The sequence below is a fragment of the Oryctolagus cuniculus genome, chromosome 2, assembly GCF_051225735.1.
Source record: "Oryctolagus cuniculus isolate XC-2025 breed Fujian yellow rabbit chromosome 2, ASM5122573v1, whole genome shotgun sequence".
Classification (NCBI taxonomy): Eukaryota; Metazoa; Chordata; class Mammalia; order Lagomorpha; family Leporidae; genus Oryctolagus; species Oryctolagus cuniculus.
The window spans coordinates 49,195,045-49,206,612 of record NC_142868.1 but is presented as its reverse complement, the minus strand read 5'-3'; the positions used below and the strand labels follow the sequence as shown (position 1 = coordinate 49,206,612).

Genomic DNA, 11,568 nt, shown 5'->3' with positions numbered 1-11,568 from the left:
AAGGTAGAATTACAGACAGTGGGAGGGTGTGACAGAGAGAAAGGTCTTTTGTCTGTTGGTTCATTTCCCAAATGGCAGCAACAGCTGGAGCTGTCCTGATCCAAAGCCAGGAGCCAGAAACTTCCTCCAGGTCTTCCACGTGGGTTCAGGGGCCCAAGGGCTTGGGCCATCTCCTACCACTTTCCAAGGCCATAACAGAGAGCTGGATCAGAAAAGGAGCAGCTAGGACTAGAACCAGCACCCATTTGGGATGCCAGCACCACAGGTAGAGGATTAACCTACTGTGCCACAGCACCAGCCCTTCAAAACTTATATTTAATGTAAAAAGTCTGGGCCGGCGCTGGGGCTCACTAGGCTAATCCTCCGCCTTGCGGCGCCGGCACACTGAGTTCTAGTCCCAGTCGGGGCGCCGGATTCTGTCCCGGTTGCCCCTCTTCCAGGCCAGCTCTCTGCTGTAGCCAAGGAGTGCAGTGGAGGATGGCCCAAGTGCTTGGGCCCTGCACCCCATGGGAGACCAGGAGAAGTACCTGGCTCCTGCCATCGGATCAGCACGATGCGCGGGTGAACCAACGGCAAAGGAAGACCTTTCTCTCTGTCTCTCTCACTGTCCACTCTCCCTGTCAAAAAAATTTTAAAAAAGACTTAAATGTAAAAAGTCTTTACCAATTAAAAGGCAGATGGGCAAATTGTGTTTAAAAAATGACCCAATAATGTACTACCTACAAAGAGCTTCAAAATAAAAGCATAATTAAAATAAGAACAGAAAAATATATTATGCAAACATTGATCAAAGGAAATCAGGAGTGCCAATATCTACATCATATAAAGTAGACTTCAGAGCAAAGAATGTTACTAGAAACAGAGAGGAAAATTATATAATAATAAAAATGTCAGTTTTCATAAGACACCAATCCTAATTGTTTATGCACCAAACAGTAAAACTGTAAAATATATGACACAAAAATAGATACAATTGAAAGGAGAAATAGATAAATCTATAATAGAGTTTAATATTTCAACATCTATCTCAACATTGTTTGAAAAACTAGATAGAAAACCATCAAAGGACCAGTGCTGTGGCATAGTTGGTGAGGCTGCCACCTGCCGTGCTGGCATCCCATATGGGCACCAGTTTGAGTCCTGGCTACTCCACTTCTGATCCAACTCTCTGCTATGGCCTAGAAAGGCAGTGGAAGCTGGCCCAGGTCCTTGGGCCCCTGTACCTGTGTAGGGGACCTGGAGGAAGATTCTGGCTCCGACCTGGAGGAAGATTCTGGCTCCTAGCTTCGGATCGGCACAGCTCTGGCCATTGTGACCAATTGGGGAGTGAACCAGTGGATGGAGGATCTCTCTCTCTCTCTCTGCCTCTCATTCTCTCTTTTTGTAACTCTGACTTCCAAGTAAAATAAATAAATCTTTAAAAAAAAATCAATTACATAGAAAAATTCAACAACACCATCAACCAACAGGATCTAATTGACATGTGTAGGATACTTCATTCAAAAACAGCAGAATTTTTTTCAAGTACCATAAAACATATTCCAAGATATTTCAAATCCTTTGCCATAAAAAACTCAAAAATTTAGAAGAAATGAGGTAATATAGTGCATGTCTTCCAATTGCAATTGAATCTAACTAGAAATCAGTAAGAGTGATAAAAAAAAAAATTCCCAACCACTTGGAAGATAAACAATACATTTCTCTATACTCCTTCATCAAATAAAAAGCTTTAAAGGTAATAAAAACATATAATGAACGTAATGAAAATGAAAATAAGTGAAACAAAGAACTATTTCTTAGAAAATATCAATAAAATTAACAAACTTCTAACAAAATAAAAGTCATAAATTGCCAACATCAGGATTGAAAGTTGGAACACATATTTAATACTTGAAGATATCAAAAAGAAAATAAGAGCAGACTACAAGTATTTTTACACACAAAAATCTGACGGCTTAAAAGAAATGGACCAATGCCCTAAAAGGAACAAGTATCACAACTCATTCGATATGAATCAGATAACATGAATAGGCTGGCAATAATTAAGGAAATTAAATTTGTAAGTTTTTAAGAGACTTATTTACTTATTATTTGAAAGGCAGCGCAATGGTGGGGGAGACAGAGGTGAGAGAGAGAGAGAGAGAGAGAAATCTCTTCCATTTGCTGGTTCACTCCCCACATGGCCACAATAACCAGGGTTGGGCCAGGCCAAAGCCAAGGGCCAGAAGCTCCATCCAGGTCTCCAGAGCAGTCAGGACTTAAACTGGCACTCCAGTATGAATACTGGCATCAAAAGCAGTAGCTTAACCCTCTGTGCCACAACTTTGGTACCTAAGTGTGTAATTTTTAAAACTTCCAAAAATGAAATCTCCAGTCTTGGGTAGTTTCACAGGAGAACTCTAACAAAATTGAAAAGAAAACTTCTACAAATCTCTTTTACCTAGTAGAAGAGGGAGGAATGCTTACCTATTCATCTTATAAAGCTAGCATTACTCCACCAAAAATAGCATACCACACAAAATAAACTGCAGACCTATATCCTTCATGAATATAGACACCAAAATTCTTTTTAAAATGGAATTCAGCAATATATTAGAAGAATTACACACCATGACAAAGTGAGCTCTATTTCGGGAATGTAAAACAAGCCCAGTATTCAAAAGTCAATGCCAACATTGTACAGTAGCTGGTGAAGCTACTGCCTGGGATGCTTGCATCCCCTATGGGATCACCAATCTGAGACCCAGCTGCCCCGCTTCTGATCCAGCTCCCTGCTAGTGTGCCTGGGAAGGTAGAAGAAGATGGCCCAAATGCTTGGGCCCCTGCCATCCATGTGGGAGACCCAGATGGTGTTCTGGGCCTGGCTTCAGCCTGCCCCAGCCCCAGGCATTGCAACTGTTTGAGGAGTGAACCAGCAAATGGAAGATCTCTCTCTACCTCTTTTTCTTCCTCTGTATGTGAGTATGACTCTGAAGGTCCAATAAATAAACACATACATACATTTAAAAAAAATCAATCTATTTGGGCCTGGCATTGTGGCATAATGGGCATTCTGCCTCTCTGTAACTATACCTTTGAAATAAATAAACACATCTTTAAAAAAATCAATCTATGGGGCTCTGTGGCATAGTAGGCTAAGCCTTGGCCCATGGTACTGGCATCCCATATGGGTGCCAGTTCTTTAAAAAAAAAAAAAAAAGATTTATTTATTTTTACTTGAAAGTCAGAGTTACACAGAGAGAGAAGGAGAGGTCTTCAATCCGCTGCTTCACTCCCCAGATGGCCTCAACGGCGAGAGATGTGCCAATCCCAAGCAGAGCAGCCAGGATTCAAATCAGCACTCATATCAGATGCCGACACTACAGACGGCGACTTTACCAGCTATGCCACAGCTCCAGTCCCAAGGGTGCCAGTTCTTGTCCCAGCTGTTCCCCTTCCAATCCAGCTCTCTGCTATGGCCTGGGAAAGCAGTAGAAGATGGCCCAAGTGCTTGGGCCCCTGCATCCACATGGGAGAACCAGAAGCTCCTGACTCCTGGCTTCAGATCAGTGTAGCTTCAGCTGTTGCAGCCATCTGGGGAGTGAACCAGTGGATGGAAGATTCTCTCTCTCTCTTTGCCTCTCCCTCTCAGTCTGTAACTCTACCTTGCAAATAAATTTTTAAAAAACCAATCTATGTAATCTACCATATTAACAGGTTTTAAAAAATCATATGATCACATCAATTAATGTAGGAAAAACATTTGACAAATTCAACACACATTTGTAATAAAGAAGACTCCCCAAAATATAGAACTAGAAACTTACTCATACTGATTTTTCAAAAAGCACCTATAGGGACCTGGTGCTGTGGCACAACAGGTTTGTTGCCTGCAATGAATGCTGCTTCCTATACGAGCACCGTTCTTTCTCTCTATGTCTCTCCTCTGTATGTGTGTAATTTTGCTTTTGTAATAAAAACAAATAAATCTTTTTAAGAAAAAGCACCTATAAAAATCCTTGATGCTGAAAGACAAAGTGATTTCTCCCTAAGGCTGAGAACAAGGAAGGGATGTCCATTGTCACTATTCCTCCTCAACATAATGCTTAAAGTTCTGGTCATTGCAATTGGCAAGAGGAGGAAATAAAAAGCATGAGACCATAAAATAAATAAATAAGTAAATAAACGATCCCTATTTTCAGAAGACATGTTTGTCTATGCAGAGAATTCAAAGAATTGAAACAAATTATACAAGAACTAACAAGTGAGTTCAATCAGCTCATGGAATACACAAGTCAAAGCACAATAATATAAAATGATGACGGTATGGGGGGGGAAGCCATTGTAACCCATGAGTCGTACTTTGGAAATTTATATTCATTAAATAAAAGATAAAAAAAAAAAAAGCACAATAATATAAAATGAACACATGGACATTGAAATTAAAAATACAATACTACCTGCAATCACTAAAAAATGCTCAGGTGTAACTCTAAAAAATACATCCCAGATGTGTGTTCTGAAAACTACAAAATGCTGATGAAGGAAATACAAAAATCCCTAAATAAATGAAGAGACATACTGTGCTTGAGCACTGGAACATCGCATAGCAAATATGTTAATCCTTTTCTGATATATAGGTTTAACACAATTCTTTTCAAATCCTTTTATTTATGCAGATATAACAAGATTATCCTAAAATCTATATAGTGACACAATAGAATTAGAAGCTGAAATCATTTCTAAGAAAAAGAAAGTGACAGGAATCTGTTCACCCAATTTAAAGACTTCCACAGATGTGGTAATCTAGACTGTAAGGTATGGCAGAAGGGATATACTCTTAGATCGATAGAACACAGCAGAGAACAGAGATCCATACCCTCAGCAATATACCCACTTAATCAGAGTTCTCTAGAGAGAGAAAATCAATAAGATATATGAGAGAACTTCAAAAGTTTCATGGAAATGGGATTAATAGATAATGCACATTTTCCATGAACTCACTGAAGACCTTTCGTGTGTGAGGTCTTAGAAAAGAAACCAACTCAAGAGAAAAATCAATAAAGACAAGAGTTAGTTCTTTGAAAAGAGTAATCAATTTAATAAACACCTAGTAAGATTTATTAAGAAAAGAATTAAGACATTGTTTATAGCCATTGTCTATATTTCCACTAAACTAGGGTCTTTTTGCTTTTTACTTGTTAAACTTCTTATTTGGTGGAGTATTAAGCCTCTTTACTGTAATGTAAATTTAGAAGATGTTATCTCAAAAGCTAAAAAACTAAAAAAAAAAAAAAAAACAAAGGACGGAAAGTAGGAGGAAGAGAGGGGAAGGGAGAAAGGGAATATCATTACATTCTTAGAATTACATCCACAGGTGCCAGCGCTGTGGCGCAGACGGTTAAAGCCCTGGCCTGAAGCTTTGGCATCCCATATGGGCACTGGTTCTAGTCCCGGTTGTTCCTCTTTCGATCCAGCCCTCTGCTATGGCTTGGGAAAGCAGTGGAAGACGGCCCAAGTCCTTGGGCTCCTGCACCTGCGTGTGAGACCTGGAAGAAGCTCCTGGCTCCTGGCTTCGGATTGGCGAAGCTCTGGCCATTGCAGCTAATTGGGGAATGAACCATCGGATGGAAGATCTCTCTCTCTCTGTCTCTATCTCTCTCTGTAACTCTGTCTTTCAAATAAATAAAATAAATCTTAAAAAAAAAAAAGAATTGTATCTACAAAGCATATTGAATCTGTTAAAATCTAATTAAAATTTTAAAAATTTTTAAAGAATTAAGGCATAAATTACTAATCAGGAATTAAAGGAGACGCTATTATTTAAAAGGATGTAAGAAACTATTTTGAACAACTTTATGCCAAAAAATTTTAAATTTTAGATGAAATGAACAGATCAAAACTGACACAAGAAGAAACAGAAAAATCTGAATTATTCCATATCAACCATAAAATCAAGGTTAAAAACCCACAAAGGGGCAGGCATTTGGTACAGTGGTTAAGATGCTATTTGGGATGCTTGCACCCAGTATCAGAGTGCCTGGGTTTGAGTCCCAGTTCTGCTTCCAATTCCAGCTTCCTGCCCAAGTACAGTGGGGGAAGCAGCAAGCTATGGCCCAAGTGTTTGGGTTCCTGCCACCCATATAGGAGACCCAGATTGAGTTCTGGGCTCCTGGCTTCAGACTGGCCCAGCCCTAGCTATTGGGGGCATTTGCAGAATGAATCAAAAGATGGAAGATCTCTCTTTCTCTCTTGCTCTTGCTCTTTCTTTGAAATAAATAATTGATTAATTGATAATTTATAAAATCCACAAAGAACGTTCATTCCAGATAGTTTTGTCAGAAAACTTCAATTAGTCTTTTTTATAAAAATAACCTTATACTAATTCTTTCAGAGAACAGAAAAAGACACATAATTCCCAACTATAAACAAGCATAATCTTCATACCAAAACTTGATAATGATATTACAATAAACAAGCAACAGATTAACTCCCTCATAAAGAAGTAAATAGCCACAGTAAAATATGAGCCAACCAGAACCGGTGATGGATTAAAAGAACAGCATATCACAATCAAGCTGGGTCTATTCTTGGAATGAATGATTTATTTAATATTTGAAAATAAAACTATGAAATTTAACATATTAAAAGAATAAAAAATGATATTATATGATGATTGATAATATAAACTTGCATTCTATTGGGGATAGGGTATCCGTCAGGTCACAATTCTTTAAAAAACATATTCTTAGCAAACTAGGAAAGTAAAGTAACTTCCATAAGCTGAATTAAGAGTATTTAAAACAAACAAAAACAGCAAATATTTTCTTTAATACTGAAATATTTAGAGCTTTCCTTTGAGTTTGGAAACAAAATAAGAAAATGACCCATCATTGTCTACTATCATCAAGAAAAAGAAATAGTCTTAAAATATAAGAAGTGAAAAATATCAAAGTCTCATTTTTGTCAAATGACATGACTGTACTCATTTTAGCACTCTGGCCTCAGAATCAGCCCTTAAGGCATTCAGATCTGACTGAAATGCCCATGAGAGTATTTCAGGCATGGAAAGCCAAGACACTCTGGGGGAGGGGGGGGGAAACACCTAAATGAAAGATCTCCACGAGTGAGATCCCAGTGGAAAAAATGGGTCATCAAAGAAGGAGGTACCTTTCTCTGAAGGGAGGAGAGAACTTCCACTTTGACCATGGCCTTGTCTAAATATGATCAGAGTCAGTGAACTCAGGGGGCTTCCATAGCCTTGGCAGCTCATGACAAGAGCCTAGGGTGATTACTGATGCCATAAACAAGAGTGTCAATTTGTTAAGTCAACAACAGGAGTCACTGTGCACTTACTCCTCATGTAGGATCTTTGTCCTTAGTGTGCTGTACATTGAGATTTAATGCTATAACTAGTACTCAAACAGTATTTTACACTTTATGTTCTGTGTGGGTGCAAACTGATGAAATCTTTACTTAATATATACTAAATCGATCTTTTGTATATAAAGATAATTGAGAAGGAATCTTGATGTGAATGGAATGGGAGAGGGAGCAGGAGATGGGAGGGTTGCGGGTGGGAGGGAAGTTAATGGGGGGAAAGCCATTGTAATCCATAAACTGTACTTTGGAAATTATATTTACTAAATAAAAGTTAAAAAAAAATATGCCCCCAAGGATTGAATATAGGCTTTTGCAGTTAATAAGTGAAATTAGCATATTCATTGATTAATTTATCTTCTAATCACTGGTATAGGATATAAAATCAATATATGAAAATTATTGAATTTTATATATCAAGAACCAACATTTAGAAAACTAAGTTCTTTAAGAGTATAAATGTAATTTATAACAATGTAAAAAAAAAAAAAAAGATGCCTGGGGGCCAGCACCGTGGCTCACTTGGTTGATCCTCCACCTGCGATGCCAGAATCCCATATGGGTGCCGGGTTCTAGTCCCAGTTGCTCCTCTTCCAGTCTAGCTCTCTGCTGTGGCCTGGGAGGGCAGTGAAGGATGACTCAAGTGCTTGGGCCCCTGCATCCACATGGGAGACCAGGAGGAAGCACCTGGCTCCTGGCTTCGGATTGGCGTAGCTCTGGCCATGGCAGCCATTTGGGGGATAAACCAACGGAGAGAGGACCTTTCTCTCTGTCTCTCTCTCTCACTGTTTAACTCTGTCAAAAAAAAAAATGTCTGTAGCTAAATCCTATAGACCGTCATGTAAAATTACTACTTTGAAAAAAAAATATTATCAAAAGGAATTAAGTAAAACTAAACAAATGGTGGCTTTATCCTGTTCACAAATTGAAGGACTTGACACCATAAACATACCTCTTCTTCCGGAAGTTCATCTATCAGTTTAATACAATTCCAACTTTGGAGGAAGTTGAAAAGTTGATTCTAAGATAAAATGTAAATGAAAACAATCAAGAAAATTTAGACTCTTGAAGAATAACAACACTGGAGAACTAAATATTGCTGGATTTATAAAGCCACAGGAAACAAGCTTATGGCATTACTAAATGAAAGATAAAATCCTGAAATACATCAAAGCTCATATAGATTCACAAGCTTTTCAAAAGGATTCAAGAAGGGTAGGCATTCGGAGCAGGAGTTAAGACACCAGCTGGACACCTGAATCCCACATTAAAATGAGTGGGTTCAAGGTGTTTTTTTCATACAACTTGCTGAACTCTTTACTTTAGTATAGAGTTAATCTTCTGTGCATAAAGTTCACTGAAAAAAGATCTTAGTTGAGGCCAGTGCCATGGCTCACTTGGTAAATCCTCCGCCTGTGGCACCGGCGTCCCATATGGGTGCCGGGTTGTATTCCCAGTTGCTCCTCTTCCAGTCCAGCTCTCTGCTGTGGCCCAGGAGTGCAGTGGAGGATGGCCCAAGTGCTTGGGCCCTGCACCTGCATGGGAGACCAAGAGGAAGCACCTGGCTCCTGGCTTTGGATTGGCGTAGCTTCGGCCGTAGCAGCCATTTGGGGGATGAACCAATGGAAGGAAGACCTTTCTCTCTGTCTCTCTTTCTCACTGTCTAACTCTGCCTGTCAAAATTAAAAAAAAAAAAAAAAAAAAAAAAAAAAAAAGATCTTAGTAAAAACTGAAGCGTTGGCATCCCATATGGGTGCCGGTTCTAGTCCGGTTGCTCCTCTTCCAATCCAGCCTGGGAAAGCAGTAGAAGATGCCACAAGTCCTTGGGCCCCTGCACCTATGTGGGAGACTGGAAGAAGCTCCTAGCTGCTGGCTTCGGATTGGCATAGCTCCGGCCATTGCGGCCATCTGGGGAGTGAACTAGCGGATAGAAGACCTCTCTCTCTGTCTCTACCTCTCTCTGTAACTCTGTCTTTGAAATAAATAAAATAAATCTTTAAAAAAAAAAACTGAGACTGGGAATAAGAGAGAAAGGAGGAAGAGGGGTGGGAGTATGGGTGGAAGGGCAGGTATGGTGAGAAGAATCACTATGTTCCTAAAATTGTATTTACAAAATGCATGAATTTTGTACTCCTTAAATAAAAGCTTTCTTTGGGGAAAAATCATTTAAAAAAAGTGAAAAAAAGAAATCATTGGGTTCAGTTCCTGGCACTGCTCCTAGCTTTCTGCTAATGTATACCCCAGCAGGAAGCAGGTGATGGCTCAAGCACTTGACTTCCTACCACCCACATGAGAGACAGGATTGATTCTGAGCTCCTGACTTTGGCCTACTGCATCCCTAGCTGTTGCTGGAAGTTGGGGAATAGACAATCAATCTCTGTCTCTCTGCCTTTCAAACAAAATGAAAATAATTATATATTTTATTTTAAAATGGACTCAATAGTAACTCAAAGAAGTTTCCAATAGTCAAAGCTTGACAGGGTGAACATTGATAAGAAATAAGAAAAGGCTAAAATACATTAAATATACTTTAAATAAGAAAGCTTATGTCTCTGTAAAAAGAATACACTAATTTAGGAAAGGCTGAAAAATATTGTTTGTATTCTTAAGTATGTCAGCATGGTTTCTGGAATATAAGATAATTATCTGCATGCTAATCTGAAGTATTTGTTAAATATGTGCATTCATAATGATGCTTTTAACAATTTTGCTATCTTTGAAGGATAACAGAGGATCAACTCATTATTTTTTAAACCTAGTTTTTCTAAAACTGGAAAAAATACTTATTTATTGATTCATTCATTCATTTGAAAGACAGAAGAGCCAAGCATTTCTCCCATCTTACAGAAGCTGTAATGGAATTTGCTGATTGCCTACATGCGGAATGAACAAATGTCTCTGTTCTATGTGTTTCCTACAGATTAGTATTTGAGTCCATGGACTTGATCACATTCAGGTTTGAAATTTGGGGCCAGATAACTTTCTGGTGGTAACACCATCAGGACAAAGACCCGGTTTCTTCAAGTAATACAAATGCAATGCACTTGATTGTTCAGGGATACACAAGTGAGTGGCAAAACTATAAAACAAAGCAGAGAACTTCTTTTTATGTAACCTAAATACAGGTCACTTCTAGTGGGCAGGTGAAGGCTTATGCTTGGGTTGGCTGTGCGGTAGGTTTCTACAGGCTGGATCAGCCTGCCAGAGCAGCCATTGCAAAACCCCACAGGCTGGGCGGCTTCAATAACAGATGTTCATTTTCTCATGCCTCTGGAGACAGGAGGTCCAAGACCAAGGCTGAGCAGAGTTGATTTCTCCTGAGGTCTCTCTCCTTGGCTTGCAGACGGCTGGCCTCCTTCTGCCTCTTCACGTGGGCTTTCTTCTGTGCATCAGGTTCTCCGTTATCTCTTCCTCTCCCTATAGGGACACCAGTCACACTGGGTCAGAGCCCCATCCTTATGACCTCATTTAACATGGATTATGTCTTCAAAGGTTCTGTCACCAAATACAGTCACATTGGAGGTGAGGGCTTCACCATGTGAACTGGGAGGAGACCCATATCAATCCACACTGTGGCTGGTCAAGTTTTATTTCTTGAGCTAGGGGAGTTAAAAGTGTTCACTTTGTAATAATTCTTTATTATATACAGATGTTTTATATGGTTTATGGATCTGTGCTATACATTAAAATAAAAAATTGCAAAGTTAGGAAATGATTACTTCTGAGGAAAGAGGTTTAAAGAGGGCTTGAAAGTTTTTTGGGAACATGACTGCATTCTGATTTTTTATCTAAGTAGTGGTTACAAGGGTTTGTGTTAAATTGTGCCCAATATATATCTATGATTATTGACTCTTCCATATGTGTTTAACTTCAATAACAAAAGTTATTTAAAAAATAAAAGAAAGCAAGCGTAAGAGAGTCTTTCTTAGCCACTGCTTAATTTACCCTTCATTTTTTATTTTAGGAAGTGTTGCCTTTTGGTATCATCTGTGTCATGGGAGAAATACATAATTTCATACTCGATTTAGAAAGAGTCCAGATGCTGTTACATTATTTAGTTGGTGCTGTGTTGGAAGTGTTGCTTAAAGAGAGACCTTTGCTGCCAGAAATTTCCTTGCAATATATCATGCTAAACACTGTTGATTTGTGTTTTAAATGTTGCCTAATGGTTTTTGTAGTATTTGAATTTTTACTGTAAACTATGAGAGC

General features: G+C 38.9%; 1 long non-coding RNA gene across 7 annotated transcripts in view; it reads right to left on the bottom strand.

Annotated features, from left to right (window-relative positions):
* Nucleotides 1-6,564: 6,564 nt before the first annotated feature.
* The window catches only part of LOC108175703 (uncharacterized), a 29,277-nt gene continuing 24,273 nt past the window's right edge, over nt 6,565-11,568 (bottom strand). For 5 of the 7 annotated variants that reach the window (XR_011386256.2, XR_016229910.1, XR_011386255.2 and 2 more), the window contains one exon: nt 10,116-10,776. This is a non-coding gene — a long non-coding RNA (uncharacterized LOC108175703). Of the gene's footprint in view, nt 10,777-11,568 lie in introns of all 7 variants that reach the window. The other 2 variants (XR_016229914.1, XR_016229913.1) reach the window with 1 other exon arrangement.